This window comes from Temnothorax americanus, unplaced genomic scaffold (assembly GCF_048541705.1).
Source record: "Temnothorax americanus isolate GAGA-0224 unplaced genomic scaffold, ASM4854170v1 Scaffold6, whole genome shotgun sequence".
NCBI classification, from domain to species: Eukaryota; Metazoa; Arthropoda; class Insecta; order Hymenoptera; family Formicidae; genus Temnothorax; species Temnothorax americanus.
In genome coordinates, this window is record NW_027509751.1 from 6,890,141 (window position 1) to 6,900,358 (window position 10,218).

Below are 10,218 nucleotides of genomic sequence, written 5' to 3' on the forward strand. Positions count from 1 at the left end.
TTAACAATATTGACAATCATCACAAATAACGTGTAAAGTGGGTGTACACCGCGTACAAAAGGCGCAAAATGTTAATATAAATGGCCCTTTTCTTTTTTTTCTTCTATATGATGTCCTATGCTAATGATCATCGGGATCAAATCGCGATGAAATCAGATATGTAGAAATTGTTTCTGTTCTGTCGAGTGTGTTGTAAAAAAGTGTACGTATTTAAGCAATAGCGCTAATAGTGGATTGTGTCCGTTGCGACGCACAAGTCCCGAGACTTTCGCAACGCGTGCGTCTCACTGTTTGCGCGTACACGAGAAGATGACCAATATTTACTTTTATCCTTCTTGAGGAGATTCACACTTTGCGAAACCGAAAAGAAATCGTAACGTATCGTGACTCGATCGTGACGCAATAAAATCTAACTTATCCGTAAAATATCCGCTAAAATATTCGCGAATATATCCAGCGCACTTATCTTAACATTATGAAATTTTAACTTTTTAAAAATATATATTAAATAATTAAATATAATGCTGTTTTTTTAAGGTTTAAAACCGACTGTCCCAGCAGTAGTGTATATCTAAAGAGAGAACCGCAGAAAAATGAGAGATTGTATAATATAGAGCACAAGCAAGGGTGTGTCGCGTGACTTTCAGCTCGACATGAGAGACGAAGGGAAATGCCTCGTTCGCGCAATCTACTATTATTGCACGTGACAGTACTACTCATACGGTTTAAAATGAGAAAGACCATCTGCCTTACATGTTTACATAGATATATTTAGTCGGGCTATTGGTCGGCGTATGTACCTTTAGCAATTTTCGAAAATGTTTTCCCCTTACTTTTTGTACTTATCGCGACACATGGTAAACACAAACCTGTTTTTGCAACAGGACTTTAACTTCTCACGAGAATTCTTTATATTCGCAAATTAAAGTCCAACTTCGGCTCTGATCTCTGACTTTGAAATATTTTAAAAATCGCTAACTTTAATTGTCTCAGTGTATTGTGTGTGTGTGTGTGTGTGTGTGTGTGTACTGTAAAATTTTAAATAAATAAGGACAACAATAAATAAAAATAATTCAGAGAAGAATGCGATGGGAGTAATATTAAATGATTATCAGCGTGGATGTGGGAGTGAGTGATATGGGTGTGCGTGACGACGCGGACGGCGGATAATACGGCTTATAATTAAGTATAGAATAAGTTTATTTATTTATTTAAAATTTTGAGGTCTAGCAGCGCCAAGTTTTTTTACAAGAAAAATTTATGTATTTTAATAAAATATTTGTATTTTGTACTGTTACCTCTGTAATTCTTTGTGGCCATTAAAAAATACACATGTAAATAACTTTGTATTTAAATATCTTGTATTCCCTTGTTAAAAATTTAAATAAAATTTTTTAATCTTATAAATTGTTATTATACATTCTTTTCTAATTGACACAATGTAAAGATTTTTCAAAGTAGTGCAACAATTATTTTTTGAGGCAATATACATGTTCTCTCTGTAATTGGCGCTCTAATTTAAAGAGATATCATTTCTTTTTTGTAATTGTAATAGATCACTTGAAGCGCGACTCTTCTTTTTGATAAGGTAACATAATTTTGTGACGTGTATCACTTGGGTTATAATTTTTCGGAAATAAAGATACTACTGCTTAGATTTTTTCGAGATTTTTCGAGATATAAAGATCTACCACTTGTTACTTAGGTTTTTTCGAGGTATAATACTACCACTTTCTTTTTTTTTTTAGGTAACAACATATACACTACTATACGTGTACTTGGCGCCTTTTTTTACCTTTTTTTTAAAAAAGGTAATTTTGTGCGGATATCACGCCTTTTTGTAGTATATTACGCATTGTATAAACAGTATGTACAGGATAAAGCTATTTGGAGGTATAATACTACCACTTTGTTTTTGTCGAGGTAACAACATAATACATATACACTATTATGCGTGTACTTGGCGCTCTTTTTTACCTTTTTTTTAAAAAAGTAATTTTGTACACGCCTTTTTGTAGTGTTACGCATCTTAATCTTATAAACAATATATCTTATAATCTTATAAACCGTATATAATACAAGGTATGAAGCTAAAAGTGTTACGGATTATTATTTCTAAAGAAAACAACAATTTAATATTTTGCTTAGTTTTTTTAAAATAATAATCTGTAACCCTTTTAGTTGTACACCTTGTATATATTTTTCAATTTCAACATAAAACATAATCGCAATAAAGCATGATTAATGTTAATAAGTCGTTAACTGTAAAATTCTTTATTTATTTTTATTTGCGTGTCTTACTGAATGTTGTTCGCAACTGTATATGTACCGATATCTTCAGATATCGATATTTTTGATAATTATTTTTACGTGAGACATAATTTTAATTCATCCAATTTTTATTATGTCTAGACATAATTTTTGTCCAATTTTTATTATGTCTAGACATAATTTTAATTCAGCAATTTTTATTATGTCATGACATAATTTTAATTCTGCCGCTAGGGAAATTTTAAGTCGATTCTTATGAATCAAGCTTGAATTCAATGTTTAGGTGTCCCAGGTTGCCGATGACGAGGTCCACATAGCGCGCTCTATAGTTTTCGGTGTCCAGGTGTATTAATACCTTGAATTCGATGGCCACGTGTTCCAAGTTGCCGATGACGAGGTCTACATAGTGCGCTTCGTAGTTTTCGGTGTCTACATATGTATTAATACCTCGAATTTGATATCTACGTGTCCTACATTGGGTGCGTTCAGCCGATACTTCGCTAGCCTAGCAATCGTGAGCAGTCGCTCGTTTTCGCTCGTTTCCTCTCTTTTGACCTACTGGATTAAAAAGAGAGGAAACGAGCAAAAACGGGCGACTGCTCACGATTGCTAAGCTAGCGGAGTATCGGCTGAACGCACCCATTCAGATTTAAAGTTATTAATACACCTAGACACCAAAAACTATGAAGCGCACTATGTGGACCTCGTCATGAGCAACCTGGGACACCTAGACATCAATTTCAAGGTATTAAGACACGTAGACACCGAAAATTACGGAGCGCATTATGTGGACCTCGTCATCGGCAACCTGGAACACTTAAACATCAAATTCAACGTATTATTACACCTGGACACCGAAAACTACGAAGCGCACTATGTGGACTTTGTCATCGGCAACCTGGGACACCTAGACATCAAATTCAACGTACGATTACACCTGGACACCGGAAACTATGAAGCGCACTATCTGGATCCCGTCATCGGCAACCTGGGATACGTGGACATCGAATTCAAAGTATTAATACACGTAGACACCGAAAACTACGGAGCGCACTATGTGGACCTTGTCATCGGCAACCTGGGACACCTAGACATCGCATTCAACGTACGATTACACCTGGACACCGAAAACTATGAAGCGCACTATCTGGATCCCGTCATCGGCAACCTGGGACACGTGAACATCGAATTCAAGGTATTAATACACGTAGACACCGAAAACTACGGAGCGCACTATGTGGACCTTGTCATCGGCAACCTGGGACACCTAGACATCGCATTCAACGTACGATTACACCTGGACACCGAAAACTATGAAGCGCACTATCTGGATCCCGTCATCGGCAACCTGGGACACGTGAACATCGAATTTAAGGTATTAATACACGTAGACACCGAAAACTACGGAGCGCACTATGTGGACCTTGTCATCGGCAACCTGGGACACTTAGACATCGCATTCAACGTACGATTACACCTGGACACCGAAAACTATGAAGCGCATTATCTGGATCCCGTCATCGGCAACCTGGGACACGTGGACATCGAATTCAAGATATTAATACACGTAGAAACCGAAAACTACGGAGCGCACTATGTGGACCTCGTCATCGGCAACCTGGGACACGTAGACATCGAATTCAACGTATTATTACACCTGGACACCGAAAACTATAAAGCGCACTATCTGGACCTCGTCATCGGCAACCTGGGATACATAGACATCAAATTCAAGCTTGATTCATAAAAATCGACTTAAAAATTCCCTAGCGGTTTTTTCTGCCAAGCGTAGAGAACCTTCTTTTCCGTTGACTCAATATTTATTATATATATACCTAATTTTTACCTAATTGTAAATAGAAATCTTCCTCCTGACCGATAAGTCTATCGACCTAATTTCGAAATACGCGCGCGATATCGAAACTGGCGATACCTGCGCCGCCAGCGTCGAAAAAGTGAAAGGGACGTTTCTCTGATAATCATAATAATATTGAGACGTCGGCGTTAGGAGGAGGAGGAGGAGGAGTATCTCAAAAATAAATTTTCGCATTTGGACTTTGCGTCGCAATATCTCCGCTCGTAGGGCACGTAGCGGAATATTATGAGAGAACCCCCCCCCCCCCTAATTGGACCCCAAGCTATCGATCAAGCCTACTTTGAACTTGATTCGTTCACTCGTTATCGAGATCTCAACATCTCGGGTATTCGCAACCCGTCGCGTCGCGTAAAAGAGTCACGGTCGGTCTCGCTCCGCGTGTACTTGGCGCGAGACACTACCGTGTCTCTTGATTTATATACTGTATATTATATACTGTAATAGCTTCATTATGCGAATAGAATTCATCTCTCCCATACACAATAAAAATTAAATCTATAAATTGAAAATTAATTTTATATGAAAAATTAAGTAGAATAAAAAAAATAAACTTTTATATTCAAATGAAAGAAATTGGAATAATTTTCCGCTTGTGTGTAAAATCAATGAAGATAAACAAAAGTTAAGTATTAAGTTGAGTTACTTCAATATGCAGTTTAGAACTGTGTACGAAAAATGGCTTCAGGATTAACATTTCATTTTCTGTCTTCTCCCATCTATAATAAGCTCGTTATATAATACACCAATTGCGCAATGCAGGTGAGGCTGCGCCCTTAAAATAAGCGCAGACAGTTATTGCATAAATCAGTGAGCGAGTGGTCCGCACCGGATATCTCGACCCAGCTACTGGATAAGGGCGAGCAAGAGACGTTTTTTCAATCTACTGCTACAAGAAACTATACTGTCGTCACACTGAAAGTATGCAGCACGGTGTCTACTCGCCGTAAAATAAAGTGCAACGAAGCGCGCGCGTGTCCAGCGAGTCGTTCGCTATACATTCGATTAGTTCCGTGAAGTTGGCACCCGACTTTAACAAAATGAATTTAAAAAAAAAAAGGGAATTGTAGCATTTTCTTTGTAGTTGTTTGTAGTAACAATAATTTCGTTTGTAGTTTTACCGATTTTGCAAAAACGAAGATTTTAAAAATTACTCTTGCCTAAAATTGAGATATTTGAAATTCGCTTGCGCCATGTGTTTTAGAATCGTTTGTAGTTGTTTGTAGTAACAATAATTTCGTTTGTAGTGGAATAATTTAAAAGTTGCAATAAATTTGTAATAAACAAATTACGTATTTTTGTCAATTTTAAAGATATCTCGAATCCGCTTGCGCCGTGTTTTAGAATCGTTTGTAGTTAAAAACAATGGTTAAAATAGTTAAAAATTATAATATCTCTATAATTTAAGTGTAAACAATAAAGAACTTATAGAGATTGATAACCATTTTAGCAGGATAAACTGTGTTGGCGTACTCTTTCTACATGCGTACCTTCCCCAAGAGCCGAGACTCAAACCAGATCCGTGAAAAATATCGCCACTTTCGTGGAGTTTTTGTACAGTTTTACTCTAGGAATATCGCGAGAGAAAGAAAGACTTCGGAGATTTTTATCTGAATCGATCGACATAAAGAGAGAGCATAGTAAAGAAGCTAGCTTTCGAGAATTTGAACGCATAATACTTTGTTATAATACTATGAGCGAATTAGTTTACGTCACTCTCTGTCAAGTTTTAATATTAAATTACTAATAATATATCGATATCGGTAGTTTAATAATAATAATACATTAAAAAGCGCTCAATTTAAAAGTAGGGCAATCCTAATAAACGACTGTAAAAAAAATTCAAGGTGGAACGCAATGGACAATTCGGTTGCTCTGACATATGCTAACTTAAATGGCAAGAAGTACTTCTCAGCGGTAATGACATTTAAGTCTCTTTTAATTGGGTTGTGGCAGGGCGTTTGAGATAACCTGCTCTTCACCCTGCACAGCTGGTACATCTTTACAAACTTAATTAGCAACTATCGCTTATAATTACAAGCTTATTAGTCTGTATATTTATTTATTTCAGTATAAAATAATTTTTAAAACGTTCATATTAATTCTTATTGCAGACGGACCTTCGGGAACACTAGCGCCTTCTTCTTTTAACATGAATAACTAAAAATATATATTTTGGCTAATTACCGAGTTTATAAATATTTAATTAAAATTATCTGGGTGACTCTCACAAACCTTTTTAGTCACACTTCATAACTCTTCATACAAAATACAAACGATTCTGTATAAAAACTTTTATTAATTTATCTATTTCGGCTAAATGCATGGTGTAAAAATAATTAATTAATTACAATTAAACGAATGACTCACAAACCTTTTCAATTGCACTTCAAAAGTCTTCATACGAAATACAAACGATTTCATATGGTAGATTCTTTCCCGGATATTCATTTCCGGTCAAATACATACGAATAACATTAACACAGTATTGTGCGTTACATAAGACAAAGACTTAAGGCATAAAACACTGCCTTAAGGTTATAAGACAGCCATTCTGTTTAGGCCCTAAAGCTGAGAAAATCCAGCTTTCTTTGCTTCACGTGATTCCGCGATACGCTGAAACGAGCGTCCCATGAATTCGCACCTTTAGCTTTAGCATCCCCTTAATTAATTTGGCTAAAATTTGGGAAAAACCGTTCCTAAGCAGCTTTGCAGCTCTAAGCAAGCCTGAAAAACTGCTTAGAAAAGGTTTTTCCCAAATTTTAGCCAAATTAATTAACAAATCTCATTAAACTTATGCTCGTTTTAATCAGTAAGATCAGCTGCAAAGCAGTACAGAGCCGGATTTTCCATTTTGTGTGTGTGTGTGGTTCTTAAAAAATTTATAATAAATAAAATACGGACTCGCAGCTAAGCAACCCGACAGAGGTCGGTAGTGTTACTCCTGTCGACCCTTAAGGGGATGCTAAAGCCGTCCAAATTACCGACAATTCATTTCAAAGCTCTCATTTTGAAACGGCTTTACAGATCGCAAAATCCTTTTACAGGAGTAAAGTAGAGGTACTAATGAAGGGTGGGATTGTCAAATAATTAGTAATAATTGAAAAAAATTTTAAAATGCTGTCACCTCAAAACCTTATTTTCTGATATAAACAGTTGTATACGTAATATGTACGAAATTAAACTTTCCCACCCTTCAGAAGACGTGCACAAACAATAACGTACCTTTGAAATTGAGATTGAAAGCCTGGAATAAAAATGAGAGCTTTGAAACGATCGTGTATATTTTTCACAAAAATATTCACGCAGAGCAGCAATTATGTCACAGCAGTAGTTCACGGATCTTGCGAGAGATGGCGAGATGGCGCACGCAGCTGTGGGCAGTTTCGGGGTTGGCTACATTGTCTGGTTTCTACTACACAGCAATCGAACCAGGACAGATATATGTGGTCTGTTTTCTGTAGCTGCACTGCTGAACTAGTGCACACTGGTGCAGTGAGTTAAGGCTGATCTACAATGTGCTCTTTGCTTTCTGTTTTTTGCTCTTAACCTCTTTGCGACTATCTTGTATTTTGCAATTCCGTCGCGTAACGTGACGTTTCTTGTCTCTTCTGAAGTTCGTCAATTTTTATCTTAGGCGACAGAGAACAAAAAACATCGCGTTACGCGACGCAATTGCGAAATACGGGATAGTCGCAAACAGGTTAAGCGCAAAAAACAGAAAGCAAAGAGCACATTGTAGATCAGGCTTAAAAGTAAAACAAAATATACCTGTCCCATTCTAACTTATTGCACCAGTGTGCACTAGTTCAGCAGTGCAGCTACAGAAAACAGACCAATGATACAGATATCTCGTTAGGCATTTTTACATTTTTTTTCAATTATTACTAATTATTTTACAATCCCACCCTTCATTAGTACCTAAACTTTACTCCTGTAAAAGGATTTTGCGATCTATGAAGCCGTTTCAGAGAACGAGCTTTGAAAGATATGTGGTACAGATATCGCGTCAGACATTTTTACATTTTTTTCAATTATTACTAATTATTTTACAATCCCACCCTTCATTAGTACCTAAACTTCACTCCTGTAAAAGGATTTTGCGATCTATGAAGCCGTTTCAGAGAACGAGCTTTGAAAGATATGTGGTACAGATATCGCGTTAGGCATTTTTACATTTTTTTCAATTATTACTAATTATTTTACAATCCCACCCTTCATTAGTACCTAAACTTTACTCCTGTAAAAGGATTTTGCGATGTATGAAGCCGTTTCAAAGAACGAGCTTTGAAAGGTATGGGGCCCGATTTTCTATCTACAAACGTATGCGTAAACTCTGCTCTAACAGAAAAGCTGCAAGCTTATTGGCTAAAAACTGTGCGACAGAGAGCAAATCAATTTGCAGCCTTTCTGTTAGAGCAGTGTTTGCGCATATGTTTCTCGTTAGAGAATCGGGCCCATGTGGTACAGATATCTCGTTAGGCAATTTTACATTTTTTTTAATTATTACTAATTATTTTACAATCCCACCCTTCATTAGTACCTAAACTTTACTCCTGTAAAAGGATTTTGCGATCTATGAAGCCGTTTCAAAGAACGAGCTTTGACAGATATGTCGTACAGATGCCTCGTTAGACAAGGACAGATATCTCTCGTATTATTATTTCTTTCTCTATGTATGTAATTTGCATGCACCCATTTATTCCTCTCTCTCTCTCTCTCTCTCTCTCTCTCTCTCTCTCTCTCTCTCTCTCTCTCTCTCTCTCTCTCTCTCTCTCTCCCTCTCCCTCTTTCCCTCTCTCATTGCTGTCCCTCTCTCTCTTAGTACACTGGGTAGCGTATACACTTAGTATGGTAAAATCAGGATTTTTTGGAATTCTAGGGTATATTTGAAGAAAGAAAAACGGTAATGTTATTTAGGACAAAAAACTTTGTTTATTATTTCGTTGATAAAATGTGGAGAAATGTAAACGAAAATACATATATAAATGAAATATATGTTATTTTTTTTATTGTTACTGTCTCGAAAGTAAATAATATTACATATAAAACCGTAATGCAATTGAACAAACATATTTATACACACGCACACGCAATCGCACGAGCACGATACGCATACGCACATAAATATATTATTTTTATTTTTTTTGTGGGCCCCAGGCCCCGTCCACGATGACGATGTCACGGACATGGGACTTCTCCAGGATCATGCTCCTATTACTTTGTACTAACAATAAGAATAATTCTGCATAAATTTTTATTTTGTGCCTTTATATCATATGTATTTTTCAAGTAAAGTGCATTTGCAGAATTTATGCGATGGAAGATGTACACACACACACACACACACACACACACACACACACACACACACACACACACACACACACACACACTTCATAGAACCTGAAATTAGTTGGTAACACTGAAACCGGAGTTTCGCGTTGTCACCACGCGAGGTCTCCAATATCAGTTCGGCCTTTGCTTTTAGTTGACAGAGTTGACATTACCGACGTCGAGGAAGTTCGGCCTTAGCTTTAGCATCCCCTTAAGGTGCGAATTCATGGGACGCTCGTTTCAGCGTATCGCGAAATCACGTGATTTCGCGCTGACGCTAGCGTCAAGCAAAGAAAGTTGGATTTTCTCAGCTTTAGCGTCAAAGCCAAAGCAGCACAAAGACGCCGAAATTTTGACGCTGTTTTCCTTTTCATGAATTTCAATTGACGCCGACGTCACGTGTGGTCATGCGACCTTCTTGCCGCTGAAAATGAGCGTCGAGCGTCAGCATGAAAAGGCACCTTTAAAACGAGTTCACAGTTACAGTTTGCTCGTAGCAGACAACGTCCGACATTCAATAGGAGAGTCCGCTTTCTGGAGACTTTGATCAGTGATTACTTTTTCCCCTGGAATTTTTGCTCCTGGGGGCCTATTACGTATCTTTTCACAAGGTGAAAATGCGAAAAGTGAACAGATTTACTAGATTTCGACCAATGAAATCGTAGATACTCTAGTGAATTCTCTCACTTTTCGCATTTTCACCTCGTGTTGTTGAACGCGATCGTCAAATGGCGTCA